The sequence below is a fragment of the Melopsittacus undulatus genome, unplaced genomic scaffold (assembly GCF_012275295.1).
Source record: "Melopsittacus undulatus isolate bMelUnd1 unplaced genomic scaffold, bMelUnd1.mat.Z mat_scaffold_509_arrow_ctg1, whole genome shotgun sequence".
NCBI lineage: Eukaryota > Metazoa > Chordata > Aves > Psittaciformes > Psittaculidae > Melopsittacus > Melopsittacus undulatus.
Genome location: NW_022994381.1, coordinates 19,487 through 42,820, shown reverse-complemented (window position 1 = coordinate 42,820; position 23,334 = coordinate 19,487). Strand labels below are relative to the sequence as shown.

Here is a 23,334-nt window from a genome sequence, read left to right as displayed (position 1 = left end):
GTGTCTGCCGGCTGCTCTGCATCTCTGCCACAGAGCCTTGCTTCAAGCCTCTGCAGATTAGAAATAGGCAAGAGCAGCTTAAAACAGGCCAGAAATGACCACAAATATTGAAGAAGGAGCCAAAACCAGCTTAAAACTAGTAAGGAATGGGCAGAATAAGATGGAAAAGCCTCTCCATTGTTTACAATTTGCCAAAAGAATCTAAAAAAGGTTTAGAAATGGAGAAGAGTAAGATAAAATATGACCATACAGGAGTTAAACCAAGCTAGGAAAGGGCAAGACCAGGTTAGAAATGGGTAGCCTGAAGCAGATTAGAAATAGGCAAGAGCAGCTTAAAACAGGACAGAAAAGACCATAAATATCTAAGAGGTAACCAAAACCAGTTTAAAACTAGTAAGGAATGGGTAGAATAAAAATTCTGTCTTAAATTTCTATTCAGATCTGAATGGAAAGTGAACACCTTACTTCATTGTAGGGTGAAATTAATGTGGAATAAACAGTACAGGGGCTATTAGGAACTGCCCATTCAGAATGGTGTGTGCCTTCCTGAGGGTTGTGTTTATGTACCCACTCTTCCAAAGTCTCCCATAACTGAACAGAATCATAAAGTCTCCAAGAGGATTTACTGAATCACACACAAATGAAGTGGTTGCGTGGTTGTGTCTTCTCATGCACAGAACATTCATTTGATAAAATGTCTCTGGGGCTAGGTGAGGAAGAAGACCAACCAGCTAACAGATGGAACAAAACCCCATCACAACACTGCAATCACACCTCACTCTGTGGGCCCTGTGGATAGAACTAGAATTTTCCATTGCTCTCAGGTGCCTCGTTAAGGCACTGAGGGCATTAGTAAGCCTTAATGACCCTAAACAGCCTCACCTGTGCACCAGACCACACCCAGGAGCCCTATTTAAACCGAGCTCTGTGCCTCAGTTTTCTTTAGAACTCTGTTGGAGGAATGCTGCTCTTCAGCTCTGTCCCTGCCTGTGAAGATTCTTAATCTGGACTTCAGATTGACTGCCCGGCTTGATCTTCTCTATGATTATAGAGCAGCTTGGCCATTGCTGGACCTGATGGTGATTTGTGGACTGGATTGCTGCTTGTTCACAAGCCTGATAGACTCCTGGCTGGACTTGGCTGCTGCTGGACCTTCTCTTCTTGGATACCTTGAAATTGGGCCTAGGCTGGCAGAGGTCTCTTCTCCTGCTGTGGGAGCCCAGAGGTGGCCTGGTCTGCTCTTGTTTCCTGAGGGCTGTGGAGATCCCTGCAAGGTTTGTGGGCAGTGTGGAGGACACGGCTTTGAGGGTGAGCCTGTGCTGCGGCACCAGAGGGGCCTCCTGCCAGGGAGCCGGGAGTGCTGTGTGCTCTGCCTCACCAACTGCCTCATCCACAGAGAACAGCTGGGCTTCTCTGGGCCTTTTGCACGGATTCCTTTGCCTTGAGCAAAATATTTGGCTGCTGAGTTATGAACTAACTCTTTAGACCTGTTTGAGGCACTACAGTGAAGAGCTGCAGGTAAAGGCCTGCAGTCTGAGGAGCAAATTATGTTTGTTTTCCAAGTGCCATGAAGTGCTGCCCCAGAAGTACCACTGCAAGGCAAAGTATGTGGGGCTGGTGTGCCCTTTCTCTGCTATATGTGTGATTGGAGTTGGAAATGGCTTTTAATTGCAATGTTTCATATCGAGCTTGTGGGGGTAGTCTTGCTGAGGCTGACACAACTCCCAGTTTGACTGAGTTAACTGGCTAATTGGAGAGACATGGGAAGATGTACATCGAAAGAGAGTAAGAGGCTTCTGAAACAGGAGGTGGAGAAAGAGAACTCCGTTCAAAATCCATTACCAGGAGCTTCAGCCAGCCTCAAGCAGTCATCTGTAATGCAGCTAAACCAAGGTAAGTGTTGAGCCTTACTACTTTTACTGATAAGACTTTACTTTTTAAAGCAGTGTGCTGAACATGTTTAAGCGTTTCTATGTATATTTGCAAACATAACTTCTATTGATGTGTCTCAAATGCATTTGGAAGCTAGTTTGTGTGTTTGTGTGCTCTAGTGCTCCTCAGGGTTGCTACAACTACCAGGTGCTAAAAGCCCTTCAGAATAAGACTAAGCAGGAGCTGCAAGGATATTAAAAGCAAACATTCAGATACTAATCAAACTTCCTACATGTCTCAATAACTGAACAAGTACTATTGTGTGTGCACAGCTACGCAATAGTGCACTTTCTGGGTTTGGCTAGGAAAAGATATCTTAGCATGGTGTTTGCTCTCTCAGGTAAATTAAAGGCCTGCTAGAGCTGATTGAACCAGTGATGCAGGTGTTGGTCCATCTTATTCAGCCTGGTGAGGTTTCTGTTACTTTGCTTCAGGGCAGTGAGTGAATCATTTTGTCTGGGAGGCTGCAGCTGTGTCTAACCCTGTTTCTATGCTGGTTGGGGAAGGAATGCCTTATGGAAAGGAAGTATACCTGTGTGGTGGTAATGATTACATTGCTGAAGAGATGTTTAAGGCTATACAGCAGTGGTGCTAGATTTAATGCATTGAGACCCTTTGTTATATGTATATGATGTAGTTAAAAAGTATGTCTTGTGATTATTTGTATATGTACAGTTGTATAAAGTTAGTCCTTGTTACAATAGCCTATTTTGTGCTTCTGCATTGGCTCTAGATAACTTGGACCTTCTATCGAATTGATTTTGGCCCAGGTTCACATGGTTAGTCATAAAACTGAGTTCTTCATAGGACTGGGGCTCCTGAGATATTTTTGAGTCTTTGTGCCCTCTAAGTGAGCATAACCTGCACACAGCATGGTATTCTCAGCTTCTAGAAACAAGTGCTAGAGGATTAGCCTATTAAGTTATGGGGAGAGAGAGGAAAACAGTACCAAGTACTAGCTCTTGTTACATTTGGTTCTAACTGTGCATGTCATTAGAAATTAGAAATAACAAAAAGCTTTTTTTTTTTTTTTTCCCCTGCCAAGATGGTCAGAAGCAGAGAGCAATTTTCTTGGATTTAGTACTTGTCAGACTTTTACCCAATTCAGTATTTGATCCTTTCTTAACCCATGGAGGGGAGCTGAGCAGTTTTGTTGGCATTCAGCTTCTGAGCTGCTCTTTTCTTCATCAGGAGAAAACCTTTAAATCACTCACAGACTAATAGAAAATAAACAAACACAGGGTTTAATTTTTATACTTAACTGCTCCACATCTCACTTGAAAAGTTCATGATCATGTTTTAAGAGACTTGCTCATCTCTGGGGGGTGGCCATTTTCCTCCCTGCATGGAGAAGTTCCCTTAGGGTGAAAAGAGGGGAAATTTTAATGGGTTACAGAATGATCTTTCTAAATTCTTGATTACTTTCAATTTTGGGTATGTAGTATCTACTGGAGTTCTTAATCAATTGGTGTTTCTAGGTCTTTATTGAAGCTAGAGAGCTGAGTTAGTTTTTTTGTGCGATGTCATGCTAACTGTTGGGTGATGGCTTTTCATAGACATGTTTGAGTCAGCTGTCTGCATAGTGGCTGCCTAGTTTCTCCCATAGGGCAATGCAATGAAGTGTAGTATGTTCTAGAAAGCCTACATGTAGGATGTATGGATTTTGATGGCTGCTGCAGGAGAGGAGTATTTGTTGTTATTGTGGAAATTTGTTGCTGGGTTTTATACTTGCTTGAGTTTGGTGTGTTTTCATCTGGAAAAAGCAGGTTGTATGCTTGGAACAAGAATTTAGCAAAGCTGGAGAGACAGAAGTGCAAATGCTAAATGAAAAAAGCAGAACCTGATGGGTGGTACCTGTTAAATAATGTTCTGTACTGGTGCCAATCAGGGCAGTGTAATGATCAGGGCTTCTATGCATAAGCTTCCTAGGATGTAACATGCTCTATCTGTGCTCTCCTGGCAATATGCTCTACTTTGCTCTTAAAGTCTTCAATTTTTACATGAGTACTTTTTTGACTTTTTTTACCCCATTGAAGTGGATGATTAAATAAAAGCTGTTGTCACTTATCACCAGTCTTAACCTCTCAACACCCTTGTGGTAATAGCACTACTATAAGACTTAATCCTCTTGTTTCATGCCAGCTTCGTGTTGGAGGAGTTACTGTCCCAGAGTCTGTACTCAGTTTATACCAGAGCACAGAGCTCTAAGCTACTAGTAGTAGTCACAGAAACTGAAATCATGAACACTTCCCAGTGATGCTTAATCAAATCTGTGTTAAGGAAGCTGTGGTAGAAAAATGTTTGAGAGCAAAATTTAACAGTGATGGTTTCTGAGGTGTATGGGTAGGTTTAAGTTTTGGTTACTGTAAAATGAAATACATAAACCCATGTATCTATCAGCCTTTCTATAAGGGGTGTAATTAGATCCTTGCCTAGTTAATTGAAGTACTTGTGTGCCAAAGCTTTGTTGTGAAACTGGGAGAAGGTTCTTCCTGTGTGTCAGGCAGTGGCCTTTAACATGGAACTTGCCATTTTAGTGTGGAAATTGGAGGCAGCAATCTTAAATTTGCTTTCAGATGACATTTATGAGCTAAACTCAATCATTTATTTGTGGTAAGCTGACACTGAGAGAACTTGTCTTTAGACTAGAGTGGATACTTGGGAAACTTTTTTTCCATTAGAATACCTCTATTTATCGGATGGGTTTACATGGGGAACCTGGAAAATTGCTTCAGAAGTACAAATCACTGGAATTATGGTCATTTTGTGCATATCTTCTCACTTGAACATCATATCTATAAGATATTGATTATAATAGGGGACCTGGTTATTTATAAATGTATAGCCACATTTTAAGGGATTTTAAGGTTTATTTCTTTCTTGAAGAAGCAAAGAACTTTTATTTTTGTGTAATTTTGCATGTAGCCTGACCTTGGAAGATCAAAAAAGAAGAGGCTGCATGTCAAGAGAAGAGAGAAGAGGTGGCGTGTGTAACGGCGAGGTGAGGAGCGGCGTCGGGCAGAAGAGGGGGCATGAGAAAGGCACCCTGGGCAAAGGGAATCCCTGTGGGCACAGGGCGAGGTCACGTAAGAGCATGATGGCACCTTTGGGGGGCCCTGAGGAGCGTTGTGTGCTGGGCGACCTCCCTGTAAGCAGGGCTCAGGTCTTTGCTACTCTTGGTTTTGGCCTTTGGCCGTCTTGCTCCTTTGGCTGCCCGGAGAGCGTGGCAACCCTGTAAGGAGGGTGAGAGCCAGCGTCTCCGCACCCGAGGGGTAAATAGAGCTCTCTTGGACCCCCAGGCCACCCTGTAAGCAGGGGAGGGCCATTTCCCTGTCCCTCTCCTCTGCCCCAGCAGCTCTCTCCCTGCTGGTGGCCTACCCAGCCTGACCCCCTGTTGTCAGGGCGTGTCACAGCATCTGGCCCTTGGCCTGTTGAAGCTCTCCGGCTTCCATGCAGCCCTGGGCATGGTCTGAGGCTCTCCTCTCTTGCTTGGTGAGTAGGGTGACTCCCCGGACAGTGGCTGCACAGAGACCGTCTCCCTTTTTGGGACGTTTTGGTTTGTGTTTGTCTTGTCCTTGTCTATCAATGTGAGGGAGTGAGTGAGCTTGTCCTTTAGGCACCTGTTAAAATTGCTGCAGCTTAGCTTAAGCCTCCCTGGAAGGAGAGCAGGTCTCTGTGCAGTATCAGGGGCGTCTTCCCTAAGTCCACGAGCGGAGGGATGGTCTGGACTCGCCCCTTCTTTCCAAAGACGGCGCCAAGCCACTTAGTCGTAGTGCAGGCAATGCGACCTGCCTGTAGTCAGGATCTGGGTCTCTGCCTGCATGGCTGCCTGTGCTGCTGGTGGCCTGGCAGCGTGACCCCCTGTTGTCAGGGCGTGTCACAGTATTTTCCCCTTTGTGCCTGGAAGCCGGAGAGCTTCAATACGCCGTCACCATAATGAGAACAAACCAGACCTTGTCAAGCCCCAGTCCCTTCCCTCTGTACCACTGACCGGGAGCTAGTGAGAATGCATGTACAGTTTAGAGTGAGCTACTGCGTGGGGCTGCAGAGTGGTAATGGAAGGGGCTAAAGGCATGAAGCAGATTTGGGATTGGAGCACTGTGTTTCCAGCTTTGACATCAGTTTTCTGTTTTACTTCAGTGCAACTATTTTAGTAATTATTTTTTTTCTTATTAGTTCCTGTCCTTCACCTCTTGGGGAGTTTACGTACTGGATGCACTTCCTGGCCTTGTGTTTGACGCAGCAAAAGAAGATGTGGCACTGCGGACGAGCATACTGAGGAAGCTGCTTCTGGTAAGTAGGTGGAAGTAGAGAGAATAACAGTGCATTCAGCTGGAACTTCAGCACTGAGGCAAGCATGTATCTTGCTGATCTGCTTTGAAAGCTCAGGGCAAAGGCACTACCTTGTCCAGCAGCATAATCACTTCTTTTGAAGTCATTGACTTTTCAGAGGTTTGCTCCATCTGAAGCATTGTCTGCTTTTTTGCACTGCCTTTCTTTGGTATCACAGTGTCCTTGGATAGGTTGCTTCCTTATAAATGTAATGGTGTTTGCTTTGGAACAGTCAGACAAGCTTAGCTCCTGTTGGGCCAAGCTCTTGAATCTTTAAAAGTCAGCTAAGCTGTAAATTGTTCTGCGATTTCCTTGCGATAGTCTGGTTGTGCTGCCGGTCAGCACACAGAAAGAACAGGTCCCTTTTTCAGCTACACTAGCAAGTCTTTTAGCACAGCAGGGAGCTGTGGAGCAGGAGAAAATGAACGTCGGGTTTGGTGTGTGAATAGCTCTTGGGGAATGGGTAGAAGAAAGGGTTGTGTTGGGAGTAAATGTTAGGCTCTGCAAAGCTGAGAAATGTCCAGGTTTTTGCTGCGATACTGAACCTCTTTCTCTTTAGGCTAATCTATTTAGCTTGAATTCATGTGGGTAACTCTGTGCATGTTTAGCAGGTGGATGTAGCTGACTCAAGGGGAAAGCTGAGCAACCTTGGATACTGAGCTCTAATTGGTGAGTCTAGAGGTTACTACTGTTTACAAAGCTAATGTTTATAACTTGTTTGTTCTTGTATTTGTAAAATTGCATTTGTGTATTTTGTAATACTGTATTTGTAAAAACACCGTGGGAAACTACAGCCTTGGCAGAGATCATTCTCTGCACGAAAACATGGGAAATTACAGAAGCATAACAAGACAATTGACCTTGCTTATGCCTGCCAAGAATCTTCTTGTCCAGCAACAAGGCTCAGGGTATTGGGATCGCTCACTGCGTGGCCTTGGCTGTGCAAGAATTGCACGAGTGCGGACTTGTAGAAATGCTTTTTGTTGTGTTAATAAAAAAATGGAGAGGGTGAGGGTGGATGAGAGGGACTATTGATTTTGTACTTGTATGGGTTGTTTCTGTACCCCTATGATGTTTTCCTCCCTGACTGTAACTTGTTAGAATAGTTGCCTTAACTGAAAAAGGAGAGGGTGAGGCTGGATGGGAGGGACTATTGATCTTGTATGGTGCCGCGGCCAGGTGGAGGGGAGAAAACACCGATACGATGTAGGTTCACAAAATGCTCCGTTTATTGATTACAAAGCTGCTCTTAATATACTGTCTTACACGTGATCACGCATTACTTGATTGGCTGCTTCATTTTGCCCACGAGGGATACACGCTCCCCTTTACCTCTCCTGATTGGTTTCACGCCTTCGCTTCAGCTCAGCGTTACATCATGCTTCTGCAATTACTGGCATCCTGTTATTGCATTCCTGTTTTGCTGATCTTGACACTTCTTCTTCTTTTAACCTGGGGTCATAAGTTCACTTTCTGACAGCTTGCTGTAGGCCTCTTCAAGTGCCCATGCTCGACCCCCCAACATCTCCCCCTCTTTTTTCAAATAAGGCGTTTGTCATCTGCTGCATGCGTTGCATAATACATTGTAACAGCAAGGTCGAAAAAACAAAATTAACAACATAATCATTATTGGTCCGCTAAACATCATGATTAAACACTCCTTAACCAACTACTTATTCCTAACGATTTTAACCAAGAGTCTATAGGATTTGTTTCTACAGTAAGTTCTTTCATATTTTCTTTAAGTTCAAACAGATTCTTGTGAATAGATTCAGAATGATCAGAAAGATTCATACAACACATGCCCAGAAGCATTCTAATGCAAAGGGGATGTGAAGAAGCTGCAGAAGTAAACTGTACAGTGTTAACAGTCAAGGAGTTACACTCCCCCCCTTTTTTTTTGTTTTGATCAGACAAAAAGCCATTTATTGCAAAGCTTTAACTCCTTATATACTATTGCTTACACACACCTACAGCAATTTGGCATATCATGATTGGATACTTGTCGTGAAGACCCTTAGTGACTAACATATAATTGGTTAAGCAGAGGTGTGAGAACTTGACCTCGAATGCTTGCCAACAGTCCACAGTTCTCATAACTCAGTGAATTACAGCGTCTTCTGATCTTGCTTGCTTAGGCTTCCTCGGGCCTCCCATGGCCTTGCTGTATCCCTCAGATTTATTCAGACCTCATGTACCAAATATTCATTTTCCTGTGAGAACACTGTCTCCGCATCTCCCCCTTTTTAGTTTTACAAAAAGTTTTTGACAATTTATTGTGTCTGCTCTATCACTGCTTGACTTGTGTAGCATAACAACCCACTACTCTAGGTAGCATTATTTCAGTAAGATTAGTGTGATTTGAAGTCACTTGAACCTTTATAACATGTGGCATACCAGTGAATCCTACACACCATGTAACAGGTTGGAGTAGTTGGGGTTTAACAGACATGCTCAGTATACTTTTCCATTACCCATGGTCACACATAATAGCACAGATATTACAAAGATTTTACAAAGATTTCTACCATTGCTGTTTCTTTATGTGGTTGAGTTCTGCGGCTTGGTATGTTTTGCTGGCAGCCAGTATGGTCCTGTTGATAGCTGTACACAGCTGGGCCTACCCTTTTTCTCCTGGATGGCTCTCTGATAACAGCGGAGGCCATCCCTCACATCAAGGTCTGGCATGACATGTGTCTCCACCGCTCTACGCCTGCTGGGTTGCAGCCAGCAGCGAAGCTAAAGGTTCTTCTTGGTGGCAAACACAGAGGCCAACCCAGTCTTGCCCTTGAGTGTGGTAGCAGGCATTTGGTCAATCTCTGTCCTTGCACCTTGTTGTCAATGCAGAGTTTCACCTGCTTCACCCACTAACAAGTCACTACTACAGCAAAACACACACAGATTTACATGAGCAGAGTAACTATCACAGAGTGCATCAGCATGTTGAAATTGCTGATGGCAGCGAGTGACTAACCAAAAAAATTTCTTACAGTGGAGTTCTCCCACCCTCTTAATTTGTTCCATTACTTGCTTTATAACAGTACCATCATCTTAGAATCTTTCTAGCTTTTGCCTTAGTATTTTCTAGCAGCTACTGCAAATTTGCTTTCTTTAACATCTCTTTTACAAGTGACAAATCCATACAATACAACGTATAGTTTCTTATTAGCAACTGGCTAGTAAATACAGGTGGTTTTATACACAAAATCACAACCTCTAATAATAGCTACTTTACAAGCATGCATATTCAAGCTGTTAATTTTCAGTTGCCCTCAAGTGGTTTTTTTTGTTGTTTTTTGTTGTTGTTGGTTTTGTTTTTTTTTTTCAAAGTCGCTCACCCTGCTTTGCACAGCTAAAACCACCGGCCTATCGGCAACTGCGCTTTTGCATTAACCTTTTCTTGCCCGAAAGGTTAAACTGCTACCTGTTAAAACTTTTACATGAACCTGACAACAAAAAATATACAGAACACTGTCTGCCCTCATCACACACACACAGACACACACACACACATATGGGATCCCGCAAGCACACTCCACACAACTACAATATTTGAAACACAAAATCCAGACAATCATTGTTCCCACTACACAGTCCCACATACAGGACGTGGCACAAGGACCCTGTAAAGACTATCAGGAAACCAGCTCCGAGAAGCATCATCGCAGTGCAAGGTGGCAGGCTGAACCTTAGCAGGCGTCCCCGCAGAGGCTCTGCCTCCCTTACATCGCATGAGGCTTGGGCTTTTATACTGACCAAAATGCACACTCGTTCCGACACAGGTGGCCAGCCTATGTTGGAGGAAGTTGCCAGCAATATCTATAAAGGTTTCCAAGGGTTGATAGAAACATGGACATACTTATATTTACCAACTTCTAGTACTTGAGTATCACAGAGCGACTGTATCAAAGGAGTAGTATACGGGGTCCCAACTCCACGGTCTTACACATTCTGCCCGATACCCCTGATAAGAGCATACAAGAGACCTTCCCATCTCGGGTGGGAAGCACACACACCATGGGAAACTGTGCAATACATCCACATCCCCCACCCATCTCACTTCTCCCTTTACAGCTACCCATTTATCATGAGGATATGGGGGATATAAATCAGGCTTCTTTTCCGGATGAATAGGCTCCAGGTCAAAAGCACCATCCAGGTCAGCATCAGCATTATCAGGCATCAGAATCTCAGGAGCAGCAACAGCAAACTGATGAACGTGCACAGGCTCCATCTCGGGGTCAATAGGGCTCAGGTCGAAAGGATCGTCTTCATCCCCGTCCTCAGTCTTCGCTGCTGCAGCGGCAACCAGTGGAGGTTCGGGGGGGGGGGGGCACGCTGATCTCCATGATCTCATTTTTTTTTTTACTTTAACATCTCTAAAACAGTTCTCCAAATGACTGACAAACTTTTCACAGCATCATTGCCTTTTGTAGCTGCATTCCACAGCTTAACTCATGCCCCATTCCACAAGGATATCTCAAATCCGGTAGACTCATAAATCTCTGGGTAACGTGTCTTCGACCATTTCAACATTAACTTTAGGTCTGTCTCTTTAAGGGTTGCTCCCTTCACCTTAGGAAGGACTGAAAACATCCATAAATCAGGGGCTTCTTCCTTAGTAATTTTCTCCCAAGTCTCGAGATTAAAAGCTTCACCGACTCCCACAATTCTTCCCCTGTCTTACGCCATTGATCTTTGGAGAATAACTGTCCCGTATTTTCTAACAACCCCCTTCGTCAGCACCAAAATAAAAAGTCCACAAGTTCCTGTCGGGGTATGGAGTACCCTGTTTTCTTCGCTACACATAGCACTCCTTCTGTCGTAGCCTTTTCTATCGCTGATACAGCGAAACCCATCCCGAACCAGACCGCAGTCTGCCTGACTCACCGGTCAGCCGTGGCCACGTAATTGGAGCTCTTTTCCTGCCTCTCTCGGGCAGCCTGCCTCTCTCGGGCAGCCGGGATCTCCACCTTCTCTCGTCCACGGTCTCTCTCTCTCCTGGTATCACGTAGGGTCACCAGAATGCCGCGGCCAGGTGGAGGGGAGAAAACACCGATACGATATAGGTTCACAAAATGCTCCATTTATTGATTACAAGGCTGCTCTTAATATACTGTCTTACACGCGATCACGCATTACTTGATTGGCTGCTTCACTTTGCCCATGAGGGATACACGCTCCCCTTTACCTCTCCTGATTGGTTTCACACCTTCGCATCAGCTTAGCATTACATCATGCTTCTGCAATTACCGGCATCCTGTTATTGCATTCCTGTTTTGCTGATCTTGACACTTCTTCTTCTTTTAACCTGGGGTCATAAGTTCACTTTCTCACAGCTTGCTGTAGGCCTGTTCAAGCACCCATGCTCGACCCCCAACAGTATGGGTTGTTTCTGTACCACTATGATGTTTTTCTCCCAGACTGTAACTTGTTGTACTTGTTGTCTGAACTGAAAAAGGAGAGGGTGAGGGTGGATGGGACTGGCCATCGATGTTGTACTTTTATGGGTTGTTTCTGTACCCCTATGATGTTTTCCTGCCTGATTATAACTTGTTATAATTGTTGCCTTAAAAAGGGAGAGGGTGAGTGTGGATGGGATGGACTATTCATCTTGTATGGGTTGTTTCTGTACCCCTATGATGTTTTCCTCCCTGACTGTAACTTGTTATGATTGTTGTGTTAATTGAAAAAGAGGGTGAGGGTGGATGGGATGGACTATTAATCTTGTATGGATTGTTTCTGTACCACTATGATGTTTTTCTCCCTGAATATAACTTGTTATAATTGTTGTGTTAATTGAAAAAGCAGAGGGTGAGGGTGGATGGGAGGGACTATTGATCTTGTACTTGTATTGGTTGCTTCTGTACCCCTATGATTTTTTCCTCCCTGACTGTAACTTGTTGTAATTGTTGTGTTAATTGAAAAAGGAGAGGGTGAGGGTGGATGGGATGGACTATTGATCTTGTATGGGTTGATTCTGTACCCCTATGATGTTTCCCTCCCTGACTATAACTTGTTATAATTGTTGCCTTAACTGAAAACGAAGAGGGCGGGGGTGGATGGGAGGGACTATTGATCTTGTATGAGTTGTTTCTGTACCACTATAATGTTTTTCTCCCAGACTTTAACTTGTTGTACTTACTGTCTGAACTGAAAAGGGAGAGGCTGAGGGTGGATGGGACTGGCCATTGATGTTGTACTTGTATGGGTTGTTTCTGTACCCCTATGATTTTTTCCTGCCTGATTATAACTTGTTATAATTGTTGCCTTAAAAAGGGAGAGGGTGAGTGTGGATGGGATGGACTATTGATCTTGTATGGGTTGTTTCTGTACCCCTATGATGTTTTCCTCCCTGACTGTAACTTGTTATGATTGTTGTGTTAATTGAAAAAGAGGGTGAGGGTGGATGGGATGGACTATTAATCTTGTATGGATTGTTTCTGTACCACTATGATGTTTTTCTCCCTGAATATAACTTGTTATAATTGTTGTGTTAATTGAAAAAGGAGAGGGTGAGGGTGGATGGGAGGGACTATTGATCTTGTACTTGTATTGGTTGTTCCTGTACCCCTATGATTTTTTCCTCCCTGACTGTAACTTGTTGTAATTGTTGCCTTAACTGAAAAAGCAGAGGGTGGGGGTGGATGGGAGGGACTATTGATCTTGTACTTGTATGGGTTGTTTCTGTACCTATAAGATGTTTCCCTCCCTGACTGTAACTTGTTATGATTGTTGTGTTAATTGAAAAAGGAGAGGGTGAGGGTGGATGGGATGGACTATTGATCTTGTATGGGTTGTTCCTGTACCCCTATGATTTTTTCCTCCCTGACTGTAACTTGTTGTAATTGTTGCCTTAACTGAAAAAGCAGAGGGTGGGGGTGGATGGGAGGGGCTATTGATCTTGTACTTGTATGGGTTGTTTCTGTACCCCTATGATGTTTTCCTCCCTGACTGTAACTTGTTATGATTGTTGTGTTAATTGAAAAAGGAGAGGGTGAGGGTGGATGGGATGGGCTATTAATCTTGTATGGATTGTTTCTGTACCACTATGATGTTTTCGTCCCTGACTGTAACTTGTTATGATTGTTGTGTTAATTGAAAAAGGAGAGGGTGAGGGTGGATGGGATGCACTATTGATCTTGTACTTGTATTGATTGTTTCTGTACCCCTATGATTTTTTCCTCCCTGACTGTAACTTGTTGTAATTGCTGTGTTAATTGAAAAAAGAGAGGGTGAGGGTGGATGGGATGGACTATTGATCTTGTATGGGTTGTTTCTCTACCCCTATGATGTTTTCCTCCCTGACTGTAACTTGTTATAATTGTTGCCTTAACTGAAAAAGGAGAGGGTGGGGGTGGATTGGATGGACTATTGATCTTGTATGGGTTGTTTCTGTACCCCTATGATGTTTTCCTCCCTGACTGTAACTTGTTGTAATTGTTGTGTTAATTGAAAAAGGAGAGGGTGAGGGTGGATGGGATGGAGTATTGATCTTGTACTTGTATTGGTTGTTCCTGTACCCCTATGATTTTTTCCTCCCTGACTGTAACTTGTTGTAATTGTTGCCTTAACTGAAAAAGCAGAGGGTGGGGGTGGATGGGAGGGGCTATTGATCTTGTACTTGTATGGGTTGTTTCTGTACCCCTATGATGTTTTGGCAGGTAAGTCAATTTTGCAGGTAAGTCAATTTTGCAGGTAAGTCAATGCTAGATGATAGATGATGTTAGATGAGTACATGATCGATGGTAGATGATAGATGATGACAGATGTATACATGATACATGGCAGATGATAGATGGCAGATGAGAGATGATAGATGACGGCAAGGCAAGGCAAATTAGGCGCTAGGTAGATCCGTCCCGGGTCGCCGCTAGGGCTAGGGTCGTCACTAGGGTTAGGGTACACTCTTCCTGACATTAGGGTTAGGGTACACTCTTCCTGACATTAGGGTTTGGGTGCACTCTTCCTGACATTAGGGTTAGGGTACACTCTTCCTGACATTAGGGTTAGGGTTAGGGTTAGGGTTAGGGTTAGGGTTAGGGTTAGGGTTAGGGTTAGGGTTAGGGTTAGGGTTAGGGTTAGGGTTAGGGTTAGGGTTAGGGTTAGGGTTAGGGTTAGGGTTAGGGTTAGGGTTAGGGTTAGGGTTAGGGTTAGGGTTAGGGTTAGGGTTAGGGTTAGGGTTAGGGTTAGGGTTAGGGTTAGGGTTAGGGTTAGGGTTAGGGTTAGGGTTAGGGTTAGGGTTAGGGTTAGGGTTAGGGTTAGGGTTAGGGTTAGGGTTAGGGTTAGGGTTAGGGTTAGGGTTAGGGTTAGGGTTAGGGTTAGGGTTAGGGTTAGGGTTAGGGTTAGGGTTAGGGTTAGGGTTAGGGTTAGGGTTAGGGTTAGGGTTAGGGTTAGGGTTAGGGTTAGGGTTAGGGTTAGGGTTAGGGTTAGGGTTAGGGTTAGGGTTAGGGTTAGGGTTAGGGTTAGGGTTAGGGTTAGGGTTAGGGTTAGGGTTAGGGTTAGGGTTAGGGTTAGGGTTAGGGTTAGGGTTAGGGTTAGGGTTAGGGTTAGGGTTAGGGTTAGGGTTAGGGTTAGGGTTAGGGTTAGGGTTAGGGTTAGGGTTAGGGTTAGGGTTAGGGTTAGGGTTAGGGTTAGGGTTAGGGTTAGGGTTAGGGTTAGGGTTAGGGTTAGGGTTAGGGTTAGGGTTAGGGTTAGGGTTAGGGTTAGGGTTAGGGTTAGGGTTAGGGTTAGGGTTAGGGTTAGGGTTAGGGTTAGGGTTAGGGTTAGGGTTAGGGTTAGGGTTAGGGTTAGGGTTAGGGTTAGGGTTAGGGTTAGGGTTAGGGTTAGGGTTAGGGTTAGGGTTAGGGTTAGGGTTAGGGTTAGGGTTAGGGTTAGGGTTAGGGTTAGGGTTAGGGTTAGGGTTAGGGTTAGGGTTAGGGTTAGGGTTAGGGTTAGGGTTAGGGTTAGGGTTAGGGTTAGGGTTAGGGTTAGGGTTAGGGTTAGGGTTAGGGTTAGGGTTAGGGTTAGGGTTAGGGTTAGGGTTAGGGTTAGGGTTAGGGTTAGGGTTAGGGTTAGGGTTAGGGTTAGGGTTAGGGTTAGGGTTAGGGTTAGGGTTAGGGTTAGGGTTAGGGTTAGGGTTAGGGTTAGGGTTAGGGTTAGGGTTAGGGTTAGGGTTAGGGTTAGGGTTAGGGTTAGGGTTAGGGTTAGGGTTAGGGTTAGGGTTAGGGTTAGGGTTAGGGTTAGGGTTAGGGTTAGGGTTAGGGTTAGGGTTAGGGTTAGGGTTAGGGTTAGGGTTAGGGTTAGGGTTAGGGTTAGGGTTAGGGTTAGGGTTAGGGTTAGGGTTAGGGTTAGGGTTAGGGTTAGGGTTAGGGTTAGGGTTAGGGTTAGGGTTAGGGTTAGGGTTAGGGTTAGGGTTAGGGTTAGGGTTAGGGTTAGGGTTAGGGTTAGGGTTAGGGTTAGGGTTAGGGTTAGGGTTAGGGTTAGGGTTAGGGTTAGGGTTAGGGTTAGGGTTAGGGTTAGGGTTAGGGTTAGGGTTAGGGTTAGGGTTAGGGTTAGGGTTAGGGTTAGGGTTAGGGTTAGGGTTAGGGTTAGGGTTAGGGTTAGGGTTAGGGTTAGGGTTAGGGTTAGGGTTAGGGTTAGGGTTAGGGTTAGGGTTAGGGTTAGGGTTAGGGTTAGGGTTAGGGTTAGGGTTAGGGTTAGGGTTAGGGTTAGGGTTAGGGTTAGGGTTAGGGTTAGGGTTAGGGTTAGGGTTAGGGTTAGGGTTAGGGTTAGGGTTAGGGTTAGGGTTAGGGTTAGGGTTAGGGTTAGGGTTAGGGTTAGGGTTAGGGTTAGGGTTAGGGTTAGGGTTAGGGTTAGGGTTAGGGTTAGGGTTAGGGTTAGGGTTAGGGTTAGGGTTAGGGTTAGGGTTAGGGTTAGGGTTAGGGTTAGGGTTAGGGTTAGGGTTAGGGTTAGGGTTAGGGTTAGGGTTAGGGTTAGGGTTAGGGTTAGGGTTAGGGTTAGGGTTAGGGTTAGGGTTAGGGTTAGGGTTAGGGTTAGGGTTAGGGTTAGGGTTAGGGTTAGGGTTAGGGTTAGGGTTAGGGTTAGGGTTAGGGTTAGGGTTAGGGTTAGGGTTAGGGTTAGGGTTAGGGTTAGGGTTAGGGTTAGGGTTAGGGTTAGGGTTAGGGTTAGGGTTAGGGTTAGGGTTAGGGTTAGGGTTAGGGTTAGGGTTAGGGTTAGGGTTAGGGTTAGGGTTAGGGTTAGGGTTAGGGTTAGGGTTAGGGTTAGGGTTAGGGTTAGGGTTAGGGTTAGGGTTAGGGTTAGGGTTAGGGTTAGGGTTAGGGTTAGGGTTAGGGTTAGGGTTAGGGTTAGGGTTAGGGTTAGGGTTAGGGTTAGGGTTAGGGTTAGGGTTAGGGTTAGGGTTAGGGTTAGGGTTAGGGTTAGGGTTAGGGTTAGGGTTAGGGTTAGGGTTAGGGTTAGGGTTAGGGTTAGGGTTAGGGTTAGGGTTAGGGTTAGGGTTAGGGTTAGGGTTAGGGTTAGGGTTAGGGTTAGGGTTAGGGTTAGGGTTAGGGTTAGGGTTAGGGTTAGGGTTAGGGTTAGGGTTAGGGTTAGGGTTAGGGTTAGGGTTAGGGTTAGGGTTAGGGTTAGGGTTAGGGTTAGGGTTAGGGTTAGGGTTAGGGTTAGGGTTAGGGTTAGGGTTAGGGTTAGGGTTAGGGTTAGGGTTAGGGTTAGGGTTAGGGTTAGGGTTAGGGTTAGGGTTAGGGTTAGGGTTAGGGTTAGGGTTAGGGTTAGGGTTAGGGTTAGGGTTAGGGTTAGGGTTAGGGTTAGGGTTAGGGTTAGGGTTAGGGTTAGGGTTAGGGTTAGGGTTAGGGTTAGGGTTAGGGTTAGGGTTAGGGTTAGGGTTAGGGTTAGGGTTAGGGTTAGGGTTAGGGTTAGGGTTAGGGTTAGGGTTAGGGTTAGGGTTAGGGTTAGGGTTAGGGTTAGGGTTAGGGTTAGGGTTAGGGTTAGGGTTAGGGTTAGGGTTAGGGTTAGGGTTAGGGTTAGGGTTAGGGTTAGGGTTAGGGTTAGGGTTAGGGTTAGGGTTAGGGTTAGGGTTAGGGTTAGGGTTAGGGTTAGGGTTAGGGTTAGGGTTAGGGTTAGGGTTAGGGTTAGGGTTAGGGTTAGGGTTAGGGTTAGGGTTAGGGTTAGGGTTAGGGTTAGGGTTAGGGTTAGGGTTAGGGTTAGGGTTAGGGTTAGGGTTAGGGTTAGGGTTAGGGTTAGGGTTAGGGTTAGGGTTAGGGTTAGGGTTAGGGTTAGGGTTAGGGTTAGGGTTAGGGTTAGGGTTAGGGTTAGGGTTAGGGTTAGGGTTAGGGTTAGGGTTAGGGTTAGGGTTAGGGTTAGGGTTAGGGTTAGGGTTAGGGTTAGGGTTAGGGTTAGGGTTAGGGTTAGGGTTAGGGTTAGGGTTAGGGTTAGGGTTAGGGTTAGGGTTAGGGTTAGGGTTAGGGTTAGGGTTAGGGTTAGGGTTAGGGTTTAGGGTTAGGGTTAGGGTTAGGGTTAGGGTTAGGGTTAGGGTTAGGGTTAGGGTTAGGGTTAGGGTTAGGGTTAGGGTTAGGGTTAGGGTTAGGGTTAGGGTTAGGGTTAGGGTTAGGGTTAGGGTTAGGGTTAGGGTTAGGGTTAGGGTTAGGGTTAGGGTTAGGGTTAGGGTTAGGGTTAGGGTTAGGGTTAGGGTTAGGGTTAGGGTTAGGGTTAGGGTTAGGGTTAGGGTTAGGGTTAGGGTTAGGGTTAGGGTTAGGGTTAGGGTTAGGGTTAGGGTTAGGGTTAGGGTTAGGGTTAGGGTTAGGGTTAGGGTTAGGGTTAGGGTTAGGGTTAGGGTTAGGGTTAGGGTTAGGGTTAGGGTTAGGGTTAGGGTTAGGGTTAGGGTTAGGGTTAGGGTTAGGGTTAGGGTTAGGGTTAGGGTTAGGGTTAGGGTTAGGGTTAGGGTTAGGGTTAGGGTTAGGGTTAGGGTTAGGGTTAGGGTTAGGGTTAGGGTTAGGGTTAGGGTTAGGGTTAGGGTTAGGGTTAGGGTTAGGGTTAGGGTTAGGGTTAGGGTTAGGGTTAGGGTTAGGGTTAGGGTTAGGGTTAGGGTTAGGGTTAGGGTTAGGGTTAGGGTTAGGGTTAGGGTTAGGGTTAGGGTTAGGGTTAGGGTTAGGGTTAGGGTTAGGGTTAGGGTTAGGGTTAGGGTTAGGGTTAGGGTTAGGGTTAGGGTTAGGGTTAGGGTTAGGGTTAGGGTTAGGGTTAGGGTTAGGGTTAGGGTTAGGGTTAGGGTTAGGGTTAGGGTTAGGGTTAGGGTTAGGGTTAGGGTTAGGGTTAGGGTTAGGGTTAGGGTTAGGGTTAGGGTTAGGGTTAGGGTTAGGGTTAGGGTTAGGGTTAGGGTTAGGGTTAGGGTTAGGGTTAGGGTTAGGGTTAGGGTTAGGGTTAGGGTTAGGGTTAGGGTTAGGGTTAGGGTTAGGGTTAGGGTTAGGGTTAGGGTTAGGGTTAGGGTTAGGGTTAGGGTTAGGGTTAGGGTTAGGGTTAGGGTTAGGGTTAGGGTTAGGGTTAGGGTTAGGGTTAGGGTTAGGGTTAGGGTTAGGGTTAGGGTTAGGGTTAGGGTTAGGGTTAGGGTTAGGGTTAGGGTTAGGGTTAGGGTTAGGGTTAGGGTTAGGGTTAGGGTTAGGGTTAGGGTTAGGGTTAGGGTTAGGGTTAGGGTTAGGGTTAGGGTTAGGGTTAGGGTTAGGGTTAGGGTTAGGGTTAGGGTTAGGGTTAGGGTTAGGGTTAGGGTTAGGGTTAGGGTTAGGGTTAGGGTTAGGGTTAGGGTTAGGGTTAGGGTTAGGGTTAGGGTTAGGGTTAGGGTTAGGGTTAGGGTTAGGGTTAGGGTTAGGGTTAGGGTTAGGGTTAGGGTTAGGGTTAGGGTTAGGGTTAGGGTTAGGGTTAGGGTTAGGGTTAGGGTTAGGGTTAGGGTTAGGGTTAGGGTTAGGGTTAGGGTTAGGGTTAGGGTTAGGGTTAGGGTTAGGGTTAGGGTTAGGGTTAGGGTTAGGGTTAGGGTTAGGGTTAGGGTTAGGGTTAGGGTTAGGGTTAGGGTTAGGGTTAGGGTTAGGGTTAGGGTTAGGGTTAGGGTTAGGGTTAGGGTTAGGGTTAGGGTTAGGGTTAGGGTTAGGGTTAGGGTTAGGGTTAGGGTTAGGGTTAGGGTTAGGGGTTAGGGTTAGGGTTAGGGTTAGGGTTAGGGTTAGGGTTAGGGTTAGGGTTAGGGTTAGGGTTAGGGTTAGGGTTAGGGTTAGGGTTAGGGTTAGGGTTAGGGTTAGGGTTAGGGTTAGGGTTAGGGTTAGGGTTAGGGTTAGGGGTTAGGGTTAGGGTTAGGGTTAGGGTTAGGGTTAGGGTTAGGGTTAGGGTTAGGGTTAGGGTTAGGGTTAGGGTTAGGGTTAGGGTTAGGGTTAGGGTTAGGGTTAGGGTTAGGGTTAGGGTTAGGGTTAGGGTTAGGGTTAGGGTTAGGGTTAGGGTTAGGGTTAGGGTTAGGGTTAGGGTTAGGGTTAGGGTTAGGGTTAGGGTTAGGGTTAGGGTTAGGGTTAGGGTTAGGGTTAGGGTTAGGGTTAGGGTTAGGGTTAGGGTTAGGGTTAGGGTTAGGGTTAGGGTTAGGGTTAGGGTTAGGGTTAGGGTTAGGGTTAGGGTTAGGTTAGGGTTAGGGTTAGGGTTAGGGTTAGGGTTAGGGTTAGGGTTAGGGTTAGGGTTAGGGTTAGGGTTAGGGTTAGGGTTAGGGTTAGGGTTAGGGTTAGGGTTAGGGTTAGGGTTAGGGTTAGGGTTAGGGTTAGGGTTAGGGTTAGGGTTAGGGTTAGGGTTAGGGTTAGGGTTAGGGTTAGGGTTAGGGTTAGGGTTAGGGTTAGGGTTAGGGGTTAGGGTTAGGGTTAGGGTTAGGGTTAGGGTTAGGGTTAGGGTTAGGGTTAGGGTTAGGGTTAGGGTTAGGGTTAGGGTTAGGGTTAGGGTTAGGGTTAGGGTTAGGGTTAGGGGTTTAGGGTTAGGGTTAGGTTAGGGTTAGGGTTAGGGTTAGGGTTAGGGTTAGGGTTAGGGTTAGGGTTAGGGTTAGGGTTAGGGTTAGGGTTAGGGTTAGGGTTAGGGTTAGGGTTAGGGTTAGGGTTAGGGTTAGGGTTAGGGTTAGGGTTAGGGTTAGGGTTAGGGTTAGGGTTAGGGTTAGGGTTAGGGTTAGGGTTAGGGTTAGGGTTAGGGTTAGGGTTAGGGTTAGGGTTAGGGTTAGGGTTAGGGTTAGGGTTAGGGTTAGGGTTAGGGTTAGGGTTAGGGTTAGGGTTAGGGTTAGGGTTAGGGTTAGGGTTAGGGTTAGGGTTAGGGTTAGGGTTAGGGTTAGGGTTAGGGTTAGGGTTAGGGTTAGGGTTAGGGTTAGGGTTAGGGTTAGGGTTAGGGTTAGGGTTAGGGTTAGGGTTAGGGTTAGGGTTAGGGTTAGGGTTAGGGTTAGGGTTAGGGTTAGGGTTAGGGTTAGGGTTAGGGTTAGGGTTAGGGTTAGGGTTAGGGTTAGGGTTAGGGTTAGGGTTAGGGTTAGGGTTAGGGTTAGGGTTAGGGTTAGGGTTAGGGTTAGGGTTAGGGTTAGGGTTAGGGTTAGGGTTAGGGTTAGGGTTAGGGTTAGGGTTAGGGTTAGGGTTAGGGTTAGGGTTAGGGTTAGGGTTAGGGTTAGGGTTAGGGTTAGGGTTAGGGTTAGGGTTAGGGTTAGGGTTAGGGTTAGGGTTAGGGTTAGGGTTAGGGTTAGGGTTAGGGTTAGGGTTAGGGTTAGGGTTAGGGTTAGGGTTAGGGTTAGGGTTAGGGTTAGGGTTAGGGTTAGGGTTAGGGTTAGGGTTAGGGTTAGGGTTAGGGTTAGGGTTAGGGTTAGGGTTAGGGTTAGGGTTAGGGTTAGGGTTAGGGTTAGGGTTAGGGTTAGGGTTAGGGTTAGGGTTAGGGTTAGGGTTAGGGTTAGGGTTAGGGTTAGGGTTAGGTTAGGGTTAGGGTTAGGGTTAGGGTTAGGGTTAGGGTTAGGGTTAGGGTTAGGGTTAGGGTTAGGGTTAGGGTTAGGGTTAGGGTTAGGGTTAGGGTTAGGGTTAGGGTTAGGGGTTAGGGTTAGGGTTAGGGTTAGGGTTAGGGTTAGGGTTAGGGTTAGGGTTAGGGTTAGGGTTAGGGTTAGGGTTAGGGTTAGGGTTAGGGTTAGGGTTAGGGTTAGGGTTAGGGTTAGGGTTAGGGTTAGGGTTAGGGTTAGGGTTAGGGTTAGGGTTAGGGTTAGGGTTAGGGTTAGGGTTAGGGTTAGGGTTAGGGTTAGGGTTAGGGTTAGGGTTAGGGTTAGGGTTAGGGTTAGGGTTAGGGTTAGGGTTAGGGTTAGGGTTAGGGTTAGGGTTAGGGTTAGGGTTAGGGTTAGGGTTAGGGTTAGGGTTAGGGTTAGGGTTAGGGTTAGGGTTAGGGTTAGGGTTAGGGTTAGGGTTAGGGTTAGGGTTAGGGTTAGGGTTAGGGTTAGGGTTAGGGTTAGGGTTAGGGTTAGGGTTAGGGTTAGGGTTAGGGTTAGGGTTAGGGTTAGGGTTAGGGTTAGGGTTAGGGTTAGGGTTAGGGTTAGGGTTAGGGTTAGGGTTAGGGTTAGGGTTAGGGTTAGGGTTAGGGTTAGGGTTAGGGTTAGGGTTAGGGTTAGGGTTAGGGTTAGGGTTAGGGTTAGGGTTAGGGTTAGGGTTAGGGTTAGGGTTAGGGTTAGGGTTAGGGTTAGGGTTAGGGTTAGGGTTAGGGTTAGGGTTAGGGTTAGGGTTAGGGTTAGGGTTAGGGTTAGGGTTAGGGTTAGGGTTAGGGTTAGGGTTAGGGTTAGGGTTAGGGTTAGGGTTAGGGTTAGGGTTAGGGTTAGGGTTAGGGTTAGGGTTAGGGTTAGGGTTAGGGTTAGGGTTAGGGTTAGGGTTAGGGTTAGGGTTAGGGTTAGGGTTAGGGTTAGGGTTAGGGTTAGGGTTAGGGTTAGGGTTAGGGTTAGGGTTAGGGTTAGGGTTAGGGTTAGGGTTAGGGTTAGGGTTAGGGTTAGGGTTAGGGTTAGGGTTAGGGTTAGGGTTAGGGTTAGGGTTAGGGTTAGGGTTAGGGTTAGGGTTAGGGTTAGGGTTAGGGTTAGGGTTAGGGTTAGGGTTAGGGTTAGGGTTAGGGTTAGGGTTAGGGTTAGGGTTAGGGTTAGGGTTAGGGTTAGGGTTAGGGTTAGGGTTAGGGTTAGGGTTAGGGTTAGGGTTAGGGTTAGGGTTAGGGTTAGGGTTAGGGTTAGGGTTAGGGTTAGGGTTAGGGTTAGGGTTAGGGTTAGGGTTAGGGTTAGGGTTAGGGTTAGGGTTAGGGTTAGGGTTAGGGTTAGGGTTAGGGTTAGGGTTAGGGTTAGGGTTAGGGTTAGGGTTAGGGTTAGGGTTAGGGTTAGGGTTAGGGTTAGGGTTAGGGTTAGGGTTAGGGTTAGGGTTAGGGTTAGGGTTAGGGTTAGGGTTAGGGTTAGGGTTAGGGTTAGGGTTAGGGTTAGGGTTAGGGTTAGGGTTAGGGTTAGGGTTAGGGTTAGGGTTAGGGTTAGGGTTAGGGTTAGGGTTAGGGTTAGGGTTAGGGTTAGGGTTAGGGTTAGGGTTAGGGTTAGGGTTAGGGTTAGGGTTAGGGTTAGGGTTAGGGTTAGGGTTAGGGTTAGGGTTAGGGTTAGGGTTAGGGTTAGGGTTAGGGTTAGGGTTAGGGTTAGGGTTAGGGTTAGGGTTAGGGTTAGGGTTAGGGTTAGGGTTAGGGTTAGGGTTAGGGTTAGGGTTAGGGTTAGGGTTAGGGTTAGGGTTAGGGTTAGGGTTAGGGTTAGGGTTAGGGTTAGGGTTAGGGTTAGGGTTAGGGTTAGGGTTAGGGTTAGGGTTAGGGTTAGGGTTAGGGTTAGGGTTAGGGTTAGGGTTAGGGTTAGGGTTAGGGTTAGGGTTAGGGTTAGGGTTAGGGTTAGGGTTAGGGTTAGGGTTAGGGTTAGGGTTAGGGTTAGGGTTAGGGTTAGGGTTAGGGTTAGGGTTAGGGTTAGGGTTAGGGTTAGGGTTAGGGTTAGGGTTAGGGTTAGGGTTAGGGTTAGGGTTAGGGTTAGGGTTAGGGTTAGGGTTAGGGTTAGGGTTAGGGTTAGGGTTAGGGTTAGGGTTA

At 46.3% G+C, this 23,334-nt stretch overlaps 1 long non-coding RNA gene across 2 annotated transcripts; it reads left to right on the top strand.

Moving 5' to 3' along the window:
* Nucleotides 1-1,705: 1,705 nt before the first annotated feature.
* Nucleotides 1,706-7,035, top strand: LOC117438635 (uncharacterized). Of its 2 annotated transcripts, none has more exons than XR_004550930.1 (4): nucleotides 1,706-1,893; nucleotides 4,858-4,933; nucleotides 6,109-6,225; nucleotides 6,873-7,035. It is a non-coding gene; the product is annotated as an uncharacterized lncRNA (long non-coding RNA). The 2 variants fall into 2 exon arrangements; XR_004550931.1 differs by lacking the exon at nucleotides 1,706-1,893 and adding an exon at nucleotides 4,487-4,545.
* The last annotated feature ends 16,299 nt before the right edge of the window (nucleotides 7,036-23,334 follow it).